Consider the following 16,358-nt stretch of genomic DNA (forward strand, 5'->3'; position numbering starts at 1 on the left):
ATACGCATGTGTGTGCATACACATGTGTGTGATAGATAGACAAAGCCATCATGGTTGTATGCAATAAAGCTTGTAGTGCTTTTTTTTAAATACTACTTAATTTTAAAAGTTTAGGACTTTTTGTTGGTGTGTACACATACTTTATTAGCGTATTTTTCAGTATTTCCTAGGTGCTCAACTGTTTGCTGATACCCTTTGGGTGTGAAGCTCTGAGCTAGCCATGGTACATGATAGCCAGGTGTCTGTGGCATGCCCTGGACATATCAGGTCAAGAAAGACAAGTGTATGTCTACTACAAAGGGCTCTACTACGGCAGATCATATTTCTGATTGCTAGGTGACATTAATTTTCCATTTTGCATGTGGGATACGCCAGAATTTTATACTTTGACCTTTATTCAAAGACATTCTGAATATTGAAAGTTACACGGGAAAAAGCGCTTCACTTCGGATACTTGCAGTCACATCATCACAGGGGACAGAGACTGCCAGGAGTGAGCAGTGAACGTGGCAGTCCTTCAGTCTCACAAACAGGACCTTTCTTGATGGGATTCCACAGATAAAAAACATAAAAAGTGCGGCTGTTGGCTCTGCATTTTAAAGATATTTCTGGAGTACAGTGACGGAGATGGCCTGAGAAGAGAACTCTGGCGACAACTGTCTTCATCATTTTCAGACAACACGCAAGTCTCTTGGAAAACTCACTCAGTTGATCATTATTTCTACTCGTTACCTCAAAGCTGTGGGTTGGTAGAAGAGAAAGTTCGTATTCAACAGCTTTTTCTTTTTTTACTTTGCTTTCTTTTCCTTGTCTTTGTTTTCAATCTTAGAGGTGTTAACACAGGTTACTTAACATACAGATGATATTTTCATCATTAGAGAGATTATCCAGAAATTGTGGGTAATGTTCATATGGACCTTAAGTAATTTTTATTCATATGTCTGTCTGTCTGTCTGTCTGTCTGTCTATCTATCTATCTATCTATCTATCTATCTATCTATCTATCTTCTATCTATCATCTATTCATCTGTTTATCTATCATCTATCTATCTATCTATCTATCTATCTATCTATCTATCTACCTACCTACCTATCTATCCATCCATCTGAATCCAACAGAGATATTTGTTGTGGTAATTAATAACTTCTTCTGAAAGTACCTTGTCTTTGAATTTTTGCCAGAGCTTGCAGCCAAGTTAGTAATATGCCTTGAGATCATTTAAAGCTCTGGACTAGATCTTCTGTGTTGCTGTGTGCTCAGTCTGATTAAGTTTAACCTGCCCTTAGGAAAACATTGTAACTAGCCTTACTATACCATGTAAACTTGTACTTCTGTGTAATCAGCTTCTACAGTCTATGCTAAATGCATACATTTCATCTTAAAAAGTCTGTGTGTGTGCACGTGTGTGCAATGTGTATGCATGTTTCAGTAACTTGAAAGCAACCTTTAAGACAATAAATATTCCCTGAATGTTGAAAGCATCATGAGGACATACGTGGATAACATCTGTGTGCAGTTTGGGGTGTTATTATGGGTCAGTAAAATAATTTCTTCTCTTGTAAAATTATTAAGGTTTCTGTAAAAAAGGTCTTTCCCATGCTGTGTTGTGTGTGATTTTCAATAACTACAGAGCAAAGCCCTTTGTTACGAATAGATATCAGACTAACACAATAGACATATAACAAAGTGGCTACAGACCAAAATCCTTAGACAGATGGAAGACATAGGAAGAGAAGCAGAAAATTCAAATTCGGCCTTGGTTTTGGACTAAATTACTAGAAGAAGAAATCCCTGTTAAAAATTTGTTAATGCATTATCAACTTACATTACATTTTGGCATTTCAGCTTTTAATTCCTACTATTGATTATCTGTGTTTTAATTTTTCCTGATAATATATGCAAAACAATAGTCAGGTACTCAGTAATTTCTCTGGTCTTTGTAGACATTTAAAAGCATATCTGTATCTATATATCTATTTATCCATATCTCTTTATATACTTAAATGCACTGTATTGGTTCCATCCCTTTAGGGTTTACATACAGCAAATGTTTGGTCTTTGAGAGTTTAAATAGCCAGACCAACTATTACAGAGCAGCAGGTGTCTTAATGTTCCCTAACTGAGAGCAGTCTGCATATGCTGATCTCAGAAAATGGTTACTTCTCACTCTACATTTTAAATAGTTATTGCTTTTCAGGGTGATATCAAATGTACTTGACCTAAAGAGTAATCTACAGTGGAGACTTTAGCTTTTTGTCATTTGATTAAAGAATTTGGTGTCGTTTTGATATAATTGGACAATTGTATTGTTTTATTGTTTTCATGTTTGTTCCCCAAAGGTAGCGCTCAACTCCGTGTTTTCACTTTAGTCATATGAATTTACTAGAGGGTTCCCTGAGATAATCATCTGTGAAACAGCTGCTTAGGGGCCTCCAACTGGGAGAGCAGGAGAGAGATGAATTCCTTGAGTAAAATGGTCTCCTTGAGAACAATAAGAAACAGTAGGGACTAGCTGAACAGAGATTACGTGTGTGTGTGTGTGTGTGTGTGTGTGTACACGTGCATGTGTGCATGCATGCATGTGTGTGTGTGTCTGTGACATCATGCTCAGGTCTTCTTGACTGCTATCATTGTGAAATTTTGGCTTGCTTTTGACAGATTGCTTACTCTTCTTCAAAGTGAAATGGGGAAGGGAAAGGCTGATTTCTGTATAAAATTCCCACCTTTATTATACTATGCATGGGAAACACTGCACTTGAACAGGCCAGATGTGATTTGAAATACAGCCTGTGCTTTTCAACACATATGTGGTGGTGTCTGAGACCATTTAATCACCGTCTTAAACACTTTCATACATTATTCAACAGCAGCTTCAAAATGACATCAATCTATCTTTATAAACAATGGGTACTATTTACCAAGAAGATTATAGTGCGACTACCTAAGGCCATGCCAGAGTTTATTTTCACACTGAGAATAAATTGACCATGGGAACTGCGTAATACAATCTCACATTAATGCTATTCTCTTTCTAAGACTTTCAGTTCCTGTAGTAGAATCAGAGCAGCATGACCACGGGGAAAAGCCTGCACAGATAACTCACCTTAGCCTCAGAGGATTGTGTCTGAGGACGAGGAGATGTGAGAAACAGCTGATAGCCAGTAGTGAAGACTCAGAACACACCGTCCTTTTTATTTTTTTTCTGTTTCCCTTAGGAAGAAACAATTCAAAGTATTTGTTGAGCATTGAACATTCTAAATTATAGATGCCTACCACTGCCTCATGTCTTCTTGTCTGGAGGTTTTCTCCTGCAATCACTGGTTTCTGTTTCAACCATGGTTACTATCGCAATTAGCCATTGTCTTTCCACTGCTCTTTGAAACTTCCTAGAAAAGCAACAGCCAGATTTATCTTATTTTACTAGTGTGCTCTTGCTGCCTCAGTCACACGTGTTAAACATGAAAACAAAATTACTTATTTCTCATCTATAGTTTACTAGAGGGAATGTCCGTTGTGTTGATTACTGATGACAATACATAACACAGGGAATCATGTGCCTTTCAAAAAGGATGCTAATCTGCTGGCATGTCAGTATTGTCTTTGGAAAGAGTTCAGCTAATGTATAATAAATCATTAATGGACAAAGCCAAAATCTTGTTAAGCACTGATCTGGGTTCTGCCAGGTTGTAGAGTTGTATTTCTAAGGTGACTCTGGCAGTAAATTACGGTAAATTATACTCTTTCAAACAAGTTTCTACTTTAATTGCCTAAATTTTTTCCCCTGCCTTCTGTGAGTTTTTTCTCAGTCTTTCATTTTTGAAGAATATAGCATTAATTATTGCTAATAATAGCAATTGTATATTTTATTATTTCTAGAGAAAGGTGTTGCCAAAATTTAGTTTATTTTGTCTCTCTATAACTTTAATTTTGAAGCACTAATGAGTGAATTTATAGAACATGTACTATGGCTTTGCAAGTTAAGCCTGCTCTGAAGTCATTAACTTCCAAGGTAAGTTTAACCAGTATACTTCTGTTCCAGTCCTGGCGCTTGAGTGTGGCAGGCAGGCAGGTGGATGCTGATGCTCTCAGGGAGAAGTCCAGGCTCATTGCACTATGATTTCCCAACTCCCTTTAGATCAGACTAGTAATTTGTCAGCTGCTGTTCTTCCTAGCAGCAACAGTTATTTCCAGAGACTTTGGAACATTCCTTTACTCTTCAGTCACATTTGCTTGTTATGTTGTCTCTTAAGGAGCAGATGTTAAAATTCTTCTCCTCTCACCTGACCCTCAGAAGTGTGCCCCTGTAGAGATTGCCCAGTGATGTGATTCATGCTAGGTGGAGAGCTTTGCTTTTCCCGAACCTTCCCTTCCCCCAAACCCCAAACCTGGGATCCCTTTCTACGTTGTGGAGTACTGGGGAGGTTCTGCTGTTGTAGGCTGAAGGGTCTCCCCAGATCAGGGGAGTGAACCTAAACTCTCTTTAATTTTCCACTTAAATATTTCTAATCAAAGCATTTAAGCATTAGGGCACCTCTTGGCTAGATGTAGGAGGAGTCATGATAAAAAGGAACCATTTGTTCCCCATGCCAAATGTAGAAATTAAAGAACGAAAAAGGGGAGTTTTACTGTATATGCTTTATAGAGTTCTTTAATGTCTAATTTAATGAAAAATCCAAATCCTCACCTTTCTCTGTCTTCAGTCTGTTGCGATATGCTATTTTGGTTTATTTATATTTCAATTGGACCTCACATAGCATGTAGTAGGAAAAGAAAAAGTCATTTTACAGCTCTCATTTAAGTAATGAGAATCCCTTCAAAGTGGGCAAGGGCTGTTCTGGAAGGACATTTTTGGGGATGGAGTCGCGACTAAACAATATGAAGAAACTTTTTTTTAATGTTTCTTTTTTATTAGAATTTTTTTAATAAAAAAATACCAATCCAAATTCCCCCCTCCCTCCCCTCCTCCCATTCCCTCCACGTACCCTACCACCCCACCTCCTCCAGTACTAGGAGAGTAAAGCACCTTGCTTTGTGGAAGGTCCAAGCATCTCCCTGCCACATTCAGACTGAGCAAGGGATCCATCGGAAGAGAACATGCATTGCTCTGTCTTCCATTCTTGATATATCTTTAATCTGCACATGGTTTGGGGATGTCATACATTTAGTGGCAGATGTAAGTCTCTCAGAAGTTTACCATCATATGTCTTCCGAATCACCACATTCCTTATAAAGCTAACAACTATTACCAGAAAAGTCTTTAAATAGTGAGGAGATGATGCACTCACTGTAGTAGATGTAAGTTCTTTAGAATTCTAGTTTTCTTTGAAAAGCTGATTTTTTTTTTTTTTTGAGACAAGGTTTCTCTAGGTAGCCTTGGAACCTGTCCTGGAACTAGCTCATGTAGACCAGGCTGGCTTTGAACTCACAGAGATCAGCCTGCCTCTGCCTCCTGAGTGCTGGGATTAAAGGCATGTGCCACCACCGCCTGGCCAAAGGTGAATTTATTTTATTACTGATAATAAAAACTAATTTTTTAAGGAATTTTTCATGCAAATACCAAAGTAGAAGTGGCATTGCCTTGAAACAGCAGCAAGTTCTTGAAACATATTTATCAGGGTTAGTCCATGTACACTTTCTGGTAGAAGTGGCATTGCCTTGAAACAGCAGCAAGTTCTTGAAACATATTTATCAGGGTTAGTCCATGTACACTTTCTGTTCTGTCATACATAACATTAAAGAGATGCAACTTCAAGGGTGGTGGTTTAATAAGCTTTGCAGTCCTCATGAAAGACTTGCTTGAATGAGAATGCTTTGTTGTTGTTGTCTAGAACTAGCAAGCAGCTAGCAATAAGATAAAGAGGCAGCACAGTGTGGTGTTCTTGTGTTGTCCAGAGTGACACTACCAGCCTCCAAAGGACACCACAGTAAGTAAACTGATTATCAGTATTGTGCATATAGGCTTGCCCTTTCAAGTGCCCTGAAGAAATCTCGAGATTCTCAAGACCCCGCTGACCAACACTGAAAGCTGTTGCTCATGTTCGGACTCCCTGTTACACTATCAGATTTCCCCACAAGCTATACATAGCATCCTACTGAAGGAGGACAGTACTGCATTTCCCCACCTTCAGACCCCCGAGTAAGCAGGTAGATCTCTGTGTGTTTGTTACATACTCATCTAGTTGAATTTATCATCATGAACAGGTCAGCATTGTTTTTGTCCAAACGTTAACTCCTGACTACTCTTTTCCCTGTGTTGTTCCCCTCGTGGGAGACCACAGGGAACTCTTACATTCCTTCTCATCTCTCTGCCATCCTGGATGTGAGTTGCAGTCAGTTTTCTAAGGCTTCCATAGCTTATGTTCAGTTGTACACTGACATCCTTCACTGAGTTGTAATATTTTGCTGATGAGAATGTTTCCCTATTCCTTGGTTATACTGTTAGCACTTAAGTAAGGGTATTTACTGAATTTGGATTAGCGTAGTGATATACCTTAGAATACTTGCCTTGCATGCAGGCGGCCTGGGTTTGATGATGTATAAACACACACACGTGTGTATGAGAGAGGGACACGCACACACACACACATACACACACACACACACACACACACACACACACAGAGAGAGAGAGAGAGAGAGAGAGAGAGAGAGAGAGAGAGAGGTTGGGATCCAGCCTCAATGGGTTCTTAGGTTCCAGGGTAGGGGCATGTGGATTAGAAATGTCAGGCAGAAAAAACAGAAATATAAAAGAAGTAGACAGAGACACTGAATAGAGTCTGGAGGGTAACCCAGTGAATACTGAACTCACCCGTGTTTATTTCCCATATGCTTATATAGCCCATCTAAAAAATGGGTGGGGAGAATGCAAAGGACTGCTTTAACATGATACAAAGGACAAATGGAGCAATTACCTCTTCAGTACCCAAAACATCAAGAAACTATAGCCTGAGTTAAATATGTGATGTGTAGGTAGGACAGGCGGACAGGCAGCAACCACATATTAGAACAACCATCCTGTAGGCAATCACTCCCTGGGTCAAACCTCCTGTCATAACCTTGAAGGAGCAAGAATAGGCTTGAACTCTGTCTTTTGGTCAAGGTGGAGTGGATCCACATGCATGGGCCTTGATAGTGAGAGAGAATGAGTATGAAGGAATCTGCTGAATTTAGTATTCCACACTTCTGAAAGCTAAACACATACCTGTTTTATGTATTTTACCAAATGAAGGAAACTATATTCCTTGTTTAATTGGTCTTGACTCCAAAAATATAAAGATGATATTGAAGGGGCTAGAGAGACAGCTCATTGGTTAAGGGCACTTCAGCTCTTGCAGAGAAACATTTCATTCCTGTCACCCACAGTGCAGCTCACAACCATCTGTAACTCCATCCAGGGGATCTGGTGCCCTCTTTTGGCCTCTGTGGGCACGAGGCTCATGTGTGGCCAATCGATACACATGCAAACAAAAAAATACTCATGCACATTTTAAAAATTCAAATAAAAATATGAATGTTATATTTAAGAAAATGCTATTGAAGACATATTCATCGGGTTAGAAGTATTTGACACATGGCAAGCTCCAGGCTTGATTGTCTGTGACCTTCTCTGAAACACACTGTCTCTTCTACTTTTCACATCTGTTCATAGTGCTTATCTATACAACTTGCCTGCAGATTAAGTTTATTATATAGACAGCACAGTGGATAACAACGTTTTGAAATCATCATAATTTGTGAATTTTGTAATTAGACTCTTATTGGTTCTAACATATATAGTTGCATTATTTTAGAATGAAGTTGTGCCCTTGTGATTCATAAAAGTATTTTTCTGGCATGTGTTCACTGCCAGGATTGTGAAACACATATTTTAAGTGTACATGTAATGGATAGCAGATGACAAACAAATGTGAGAAATCTTTTTTCAATATCCAAACATGACAGCAAATAAACTTGTTTTGCTCAACAAAGAGACTCCTTAATTGGATGAAATTTTTATTTCATTCTTGATTGGAGGCTAATATTGTGGCTTGGATGTATTCAAACCCATTACCGTCTAATAGCTTACTTATACACTGGTTAGGCATGCCAGTGGTAAGTTTTATTTTGAAATATTCTTTCTTAATTCAAATATCAGAAGATAAGACAATCTGAGATGACAGAGCTGAATATGAACTGAAGCTTACCTTGTTTGTTCCTCTGTTGAGACTCTGCTTATCGAATGGGACAATACCTATGTGTTTCTTATCCTTCGCATGAATATGTTTGTATTTAGTAAGTGAGCTGTAGAAGTGCTGGTATGCAAACAATAGAAACAAACACAATATTTACCCACTGGGGCATAAATGCTCACCCCTTACCTTTGAAAGTTATGGGTCTCACTGATTGGAACCAAATCTTTGTGTTGGCATGAGGCCGTGAAAAGCAGTGGGCCCTGCAACAGCACTTACGAAGAGATGTGATCTTTTTATTTCCACATTTAAAAATTGATCCTGGGTTTTAAGGAAGTTTATTTATAAACACATTTTGGCTCTGGTAAAAATCCATCCTGAAAAACATAGGCAATAGCCTTTGAGAATTTGGACTCATTATCAGGCATATTCTTTTGGCTGTATTTCCTGATAAGAGTTTCCTGTTTGGTGTGTGAATGTCACAGAAGAGGTAGAATTTGTCTCTGGTGCTCATTAGTGAATGTACACACGATGGGGAGCGGGGCAGTCTGAGAAGTGATTTCTGCCTTCTACTTCTCTCCCTTATTTCTTATCATTTTAAAATATATTTATTGGGCATTAGCTTAAAAGCTTTTTGCTTAGTGGGAAATTTGGCGAATGTAAATATTTGATGCAAGTATTATCTTTGTTCAGTTTTAGCAAGCCCATTGGCCCAGTGAAAACTGACCCTGGAATGTTTGTACTGGGTTTGGAATGTTAAGAATTTGGGGGAGTAGCTTTTTAGAATCCTGCAGTATGTTAATCATGTTTATATGTTTGTGACTATGGTTCCCTTGATTTTTTTTTTAAAGTTTTTTAAATTGTACTTTAGTCCAGGCATTTAAAATACTCTAGAAAAAAAGTCTCTATTTTAGGCTTTTAAAAATGACTCACATGTATGTTTATAGATAGATACATATTGTTTTGAGAGGTGCTGGCATAGTCTTGAAGAAGGAACAGGCAATGGTTTTAACCATATGAAAGTAGCTTCTCAGCCTGGCAGCCTCCCTCCCACCAGCTGTTTGGCTCCTGTTAAAAGGGCTACATGGCTCTGCCAGAGAAACAAAGATGCTCTTTTGGCAGAGTTTTTCTTTGCCATCTGGTTCAGGGCTGTGGCCTCACACCCAAAGGCAGATTTCCTTGTTTTAGATGAGTGAGCTGCATTCCTTAACTAGTGGGTGGAAAGTTCTAGCCATTCCCGCTATCTTGGCCTGTGACCCTTTCTATTTCATACACGTATTTGGTACCAACTCATTGGGGAAACTGTTGTGATCTTGCCTCTACCACTGGCCAATACTGACTGAGACCTCAGAGAGTGTGTTCTCATCTACAGAATGAAGGAGATGAAGGAGAGGCTCCAGTGAAGCAGTCTAGGGTCTCCAGCTGGTTAATTCCACTTATGTTCTCACAAGGAAGCTACGTTGAGAAAGGGAAGTAGAAATTGCTAGAATGAGGGAGGTAGAACACTGGCATTAATTGCTTCCCAGATCTTAGAAATCTCTAAGGACGTCATGGGACTCTCTTGAGCAGTTTGTGTAAGCTTGATGTCTTCATTGGGAGGGTAAAGCTGGTTCATAACTTCTTATGGGGTGATGGGTGTGCAAATTGTGGGGGCATCTGCTATGACTTTCCTTTGGGTGTCAATGGACCCTAGCCAACCTTCTCGATATGAGTAATATGATAGCTAAGAGATGATATCTATGAGATATGATTTTTACAAAGATATATATATATATATATATATATATATATATATATATGTATCAGTGTGGGTGCAAGTGTGCTATGGTATATATGTGAGGTCTCTATATACATGTACATGTGCTATGGTATACATGTGAGGTCTCTATATACAGGTACAACTCTCAATAACTAGTTCTCTGCTTCCACTATGGGTTCAGAGACTCAAATGCAGACCAATGGGCTTTACCTGCTGAACCATGGATTTATCTTGTAGATACATGCTGCATGATGTTTTTTACTCTTTTGGGTCTTTAGGAACCAACCACCCAATTCCCAAATAAATCACACACAAAGGCTTATTTTTAGTTATAAATACCTGGCCTTAATTTGGCTTATTTCTTGCCAGTTTTTCTTAATTATTCCATCTACCTTTTTCCTCTAGATTTTTGTCTTTCTTATTCTGTATACCTTTCTTTGCTTCTTTCTCCATGACTTCCTGTGTAGCTGGTGACTGGCCCCTGGTGTCCTCCTCTCAATTTTCTTTCTTGCTCCTCTTCTTCCCTGTTTCTCTTATTTATACTCTAGCCTGCCAGCCCCACCTGTCCTTGCTCCCACCTTGCTATTTTTAGTTCTTTATTAGGACCATCAGAGTACTTTAGACAAAGAATCACAGCTTCACAGAATTGAACAAATTCAGAATAAACAAAAGCAACACACCTTAAAATAATATACCCCAACAGATTCATAATGTGATAGTTTTGAAATGTGGAAAAGCAGTACTCATGTGTTGGGCTCAATCTGCCTCTCAGTACTGGTTTGAGATCTCTTGTATATAGGGGATATATAAAGTTTATGTGGTCTTCCCCTGCTCTCAAGAAAAAACATATATCCAGCTAATAAAGGGAAAGTGAAGTAAAAGATAAAAGTCAACAATGGGATGTGGGGAATGTGATAAAAGAAATTAATATCGACTGGAGATCTGGGGAAGGATTCACATACAAAATAAGGAGGTATTTGAGTTGTCTTTGTAGAGATATGGCTAGTGTTAGGACTAGAACAGTTAACAATCACTGTGGGCAAGGAGAAAGACCTTTAGGACAAAGCTATCATAGAATATCATCCACCTATAGAAAAGACATGAAACATAGGAAAGAGTACATAGACGAAAAAGACCATAGGTGTCTATTGTAGTGTAAGCAAAGGATGGAGGCTACTGTACCTAGGGGAACAGTTGACACCGTGAAGGAAAGCTAGACTTAAAATGGATAGATTTTTGTGGACAAACTTTTTGTGGGATTGAGGAAGAGGGGTGTAGATGAGTCTTGGAATTTTGAATTATACAACTGGAAAATACTGCCATATATAAAGAAAAGAAATGCCTAGGTGTTAGGGAGGAAGGTCAGGCCTACAGTTTGGGCATTCGTGTTGAGATCCAGTGGGGAAGAGCTCAGTAGATGCATAACAAGGATCAGTAGATATATATTTGACAGCCATCTATTTTGATATGGAGTGTGAAGGCATGGGTAGGGATGAGGTCACCAGGGAGCAGGATACATATGAAAGTTATCTAAGACTTGGTGTATATTGCAGGAATTGGCACTAAAATAACAGCAAAAGCTATAGATTGACAATAAGAGACTGTGAACTTGCATGTGTAGTTAGTGCTCTGAGTATACCCGGAAGTTGAATACACACTAGTTAGGGAATGATGTGCTCATGTGAGAGAGTGAAAGAAAGTGATGAAGGTTCGTTAGATAAGATTTTAAAGATTGATAATTGTTGCTTAGGGGCTGTTTTGGTTTAGATGTCACACTGGCTCCCAGCTCCTTTGAGTGAATGTTTTGTCCTGATTTGGTACTTCTCTGTTTGGGAGCTTGTGGAAGCTTTGGGACTATGGCTCAGATAAGCAGAAGGTGACACCCATTTCCAGATCCAAACTTTATTTCCTGCTTGCTGTGATGTGACCAGTCTCCAGCTCCCACTGACTTCCCTGCCATCTTGGACTGATGTCCACTGAAACTAAGGCCCAAATAAATCTCCCACCTTAAATTATCTTTGTCACATTCTTCACAGCAATGAGAAAAATGACATAGAGAGACTAGACAAGAGTCTCCATGACAGCAGAGGCTATCACCCTGTTAAGAACCATAAATATAATACATTACAGCCAGTAAATTTTGATGGATGCTTTAATGCTCGTTATTTTACTTCACATTGTGTAGATATATGATTTAAAAATCACCATGTCCTCCCAAGTTCTGTTCTTACATTTTTAGTTACATCTTTACATGAAGTACTTAAAGACATCTTAAAGTCATTTTTTCTGTCTTCGTGCTCCTTCACCATGGTTTCATATTTTCTATAGATTTTAAACTTCCAGGAGAGAGAGAGAGAGAGAGAGAGAGAGAGAGAGAGAGAGAGAGAAGAGAGAGAGAGAGAGAGAGAGAGAGAACATTTATATGGAACCTTGCCTTCTGTAGGCTGTCAATATTAAATGCAGTGCCTTACTTAATGGAAAGACTTTGGGCTGGACTGAAATGGGATATTGTCCATAAATTGTAAAATTTTGGACTCTGCCTTTTTGCATGTGAAAGGCTACCAATGCATCATTTTTAAAGACAAGTAAAATGATGATTAATGAGTTAATTATAAAGAGAGTTAAAACTTCAGTTATTACCCTATGGGAAAAGAGAAAATAGGTAGTCATTTGATGGTGAAGGAGGGGGATGAAAACATGTCAGTGTTTCTTTGGAGCTGTAAACTGGTATACACTATAGTCAATCTAATCTTCTCCCCAATCTGAGGGAACTGAATACACAAGGAACAGATTCTGATTTCCTTGTTTAAAATTGTTTTTCTTGAGCTGTATATATTTCTCTGCTCCCCTCCCTTCCTCTCCACTCTCCTCCTATCCTCTCCCATGATCCCCACTCTTCCAATTCAGAGTCTGATTTCAGTGGGAGCCATGGCCCAGGAGCTGGTGGTGCCCACCACTGACAGCCTCACTGTCTTTAATCCCAGCACTCGGGAGGCAGAGGCAGGCGGATCTGTGTGAGTTCGAGACCAGCCTGGTCTACAAGAGCTAGTTCCAGGACAGGCTCCAAAACCACAGAGAAACCCTGTCTCGAAAAACCAAAAAAAAAAAAAAGTTATTTAAATTTTTATTGTTATAAGATGTGTATGTATGGTGTGAGTGTGTAGGTGCACATGACAACACATAGGTGGAGGTTAGAGGATGACTTTTAGGATTTTGTTTTCTGTTTCCAGCTCCTGAGAGTGGCGCTCAGGATATTGAGCTTGCTTGGTACATGCTTTTATCTACTGAGGCCAAAATGAAAAATTTCAAGATAAATCAAGAACACCAGATTTAATTTGGATGATTATAGCTGTTAAAAATCTTTTCCAAAAATAAAACATAGGGAAAATAGGTTATATTTGGTCACATATATGTCAACTTTGTCAAAGTCCTGGTCCTTAGTGCCTCTGAACTTGTTATGTTCAATGTCAAATGAGAAAGTAATGTACAGGATTCAGATCGATGATTGTGAGGAAGGAAGACTGCTTTCATTAACTTGGACACAATTTCCACACAAGGACCTTCATGCGAGAAAGAGGCACTGTGAAGGAAGGTCAGATCTGACTGGCTTCTAATGACTGTGGAGATGAAAGGAGTCACGAGCCAGGCGTGTGTGCAGTGCATAGACACCTGTAAGACTCACTAGTGTGCTCCTGAGGCCTCCACAGAGGGGCCTGCTTCCATTCTCCTCCAGTTTACTCTCACAGGCCCATGCTAGACCTTTGGCCAGCAAATATTTTAAGCCACTATGCTTGTAAGTCGCTTATTTTATGGGAGTGGCAGGATATTAGCAGACACCTTCATTGCTGCCTTTGCTGCTCATTTTCTAGGTGGTAGGAATTTGTCTTTCTTTTTTATTTTCAGTAAAAATGAACTTATTTTTACTTTGTGTGGTCAAAGGAAAACACAATCACTCCAATAAAGAATACTTCTTATCCCAACAAAACTGAGCATAATTTATTTTACTTATATGTGATTATATGGAATTTGACGAATATATAGATTATGAAAGTTAATATTTAGGGAATGGAGAAATAGATCAGTGGTTAAAAGCACTAACTGCTCTTCCAGAGGACCAGGGTTCTATTCCCAACACATACACGAAACCTCAGAACCACCTGTAATTCCAGTTCCAAGGGATCTGACGCCTCTGTGGGACCAGACATTCATGTAAGTGTCACATAAGTGTTGTAGGCAAAACACTCATATACACAAAACAAAACACTCATATACACAAAACAAAACACTCATATACACAGAACAAAACACTCATATACACAAAGCAAAACACTCATATACAAAAAAAACACTCATATACACAAAACACTCATATACACAAAACAAAACACTCATATACACAAAACACTCATATACACAAAACAAAACACTCATATACACAATACAAAACACTCATATACACAAAACAAAACACTCATATACACAAAACAAAACACTCATATACACAAAACAAAACACTCATATACACAAAACACTCATATACACAAAACACTCATATACACAAAACACTCATATACACAAAACAAAACACTCATATACACAAAACAAAACACTCATATACACAAAACACTCATATACACAAAACACTCATATACACAAAACACTCATATACACAAAACAAAACACTCATATACACAAAACAAAACACTCATATACACAATACAAAACACTCATATACACAAAACAAAACACTCATATACACAAAACAAAACACTCATATACACAAAACACTCATATACACAAAACAAAACACTCATATACACAATACAAAACACTCATATACACAAACCAAAACACTCATATACACAAAACAAAACACTCATATACACAAACCAAAACAAACAAAACAAAAATTGGTTGTTTGAATTATTTGTACATTTTGGCCCTAAGGTTAGTTCTCACAGATAGCATATCAAAAGTAGACTATCATAGTCATTGACATAAAGAAGAGGAGTCTGGAGCTCAGTGACACATGTTAGGACATACTGTTGTTTCTTCTGGCTCTTTTGTTGGTTGTATTAGGTGTCAGTACTCTCTACTTGTTTTCAACCTTTGGAATCTAATCACAGTGAATGTTTAGTCATCATTCCAGAAAAGAACATAATCTTTGCAACTGGGATGATAATAAACTTAAGGATAGAGCTGACAGATACAGAAGTAAGAACAAGAGGAGAGAGTTAGGAATGTAACATGCATTATCTTTTTTTTCCTGAGAAATACAGATGTCCTCAAAGATGAGTAAAATCTGAAGTTGATGTTACTCGTTAAGTATTTAAGTGTTTACCAAAGGAAACAGGAACATTGAGTAGGAGGAAGAGAGAAGGTTGCAGAATGTTGTTGATGACTTCACAAGGTCAAAATATTATTTCTGAAGTTACTGTGTTGAGACAATTAGGACTTCATATTTACAGATACATATGATTCAAGAAGACTAGAGTAAATTTATAAAAGAATTCCCTCTACACAGTGATGTGATCATCCTTCTGTACCATTTAATTTTAAAACTCAACATAAGGATCGCATACGGATCACATCAAGACTGCCAAACTTTTCTCATAAAGGGGTCTATAAAAATGTTTTGGTCTCGGAAACTAATACAGTCTCTAGTACAGCTATTTGTTGTACTCTGTACTCAGGTGAGTGAGCTTGGCTAGGGCGCACTGGACAGTGGTCAGCTAGATAGCGTCTCTTCCACCACATCCAGGAAGCAATGGCTATGAACACTTCCCCTTTAAAAATCTTTTCTCCATAATTTTAAACACCAGTGAACCAAGGATACTAGTGTGCTCTTATTTCTACATAAGAATCTTTTTTATTATTATTAATTTTAGACATTCACTCTTAAGGTGGCTGAAAACACCAGCTTTCTAATCTTTTACCTATCTGCACCCTCTCTTTCCGTGCTACAGGATTGTTAGAACGTTTAGCTAAGGCTGTACTCTGTTCTGTCACTCATGTAGCCCCGCTCTTCACTCTTGAGCTGGTAACTACGGTTGATTTCTGTCTTGTATAAATTTTTGTTTTCTCTAGAGTTGATGTCTTTTATTTGATCAGCTTTCCTTGAATCTCATGCTTCCTTTTCATTCCTAATAGTTGTATAAAATGACTATTACTAAAGTTTATAAAAGCTATTATACAAATCTACTGATTGGCGGTTTTATCTCCTGAGAGTACGTAGTTGTGCTGATGTGATCTGAGGTGGTTTTCTGTAAGGTCTGCCTGCCCAGCATGTTCATCGCTGTCACCATGTATTTGAGAATTTCAATCCTAATTCTTCTGTGTTGCGTCTTCTGGTTTCCAGGTTTGTCACTTCCATAGCTCATGCTCACTGCATCACCTGTGAAGAGGCTGGGAAGATGACTATTTCACATGA

At 38.4% G+C, this 16,358-nt stretch overlaps 1 protein-coding gene across 2 annotated transcripts in view; it reads left to right on the top strand.

Annotated features, from left to right (window-relative positions):
- Nucleotides 1–16,358, top strand: part of Pard3b (par-3 family cell polarity regulator beta) — a 1,021,419-nt gene that overhangs the window by 108,989 nt on the left and 896,072 nt on the right. The gene's annotated exons all lie outside the window — the stretch shown is intronic.

This window comes from Microtus oregoni, unplaced genomic scaffold (genome assembly GCF_018167655.1).
Source record: "Microtus oregoni isolate MIOR12 unplaced genomic scaffold, Mior012 000010F_ref0000083, whole genome shotgun sequence".
NCBI lineage: Eukaryota > Metazoa > Chordata > Mammalia > Rodentia > Cricetidae > Microtus > Microtus oregoni.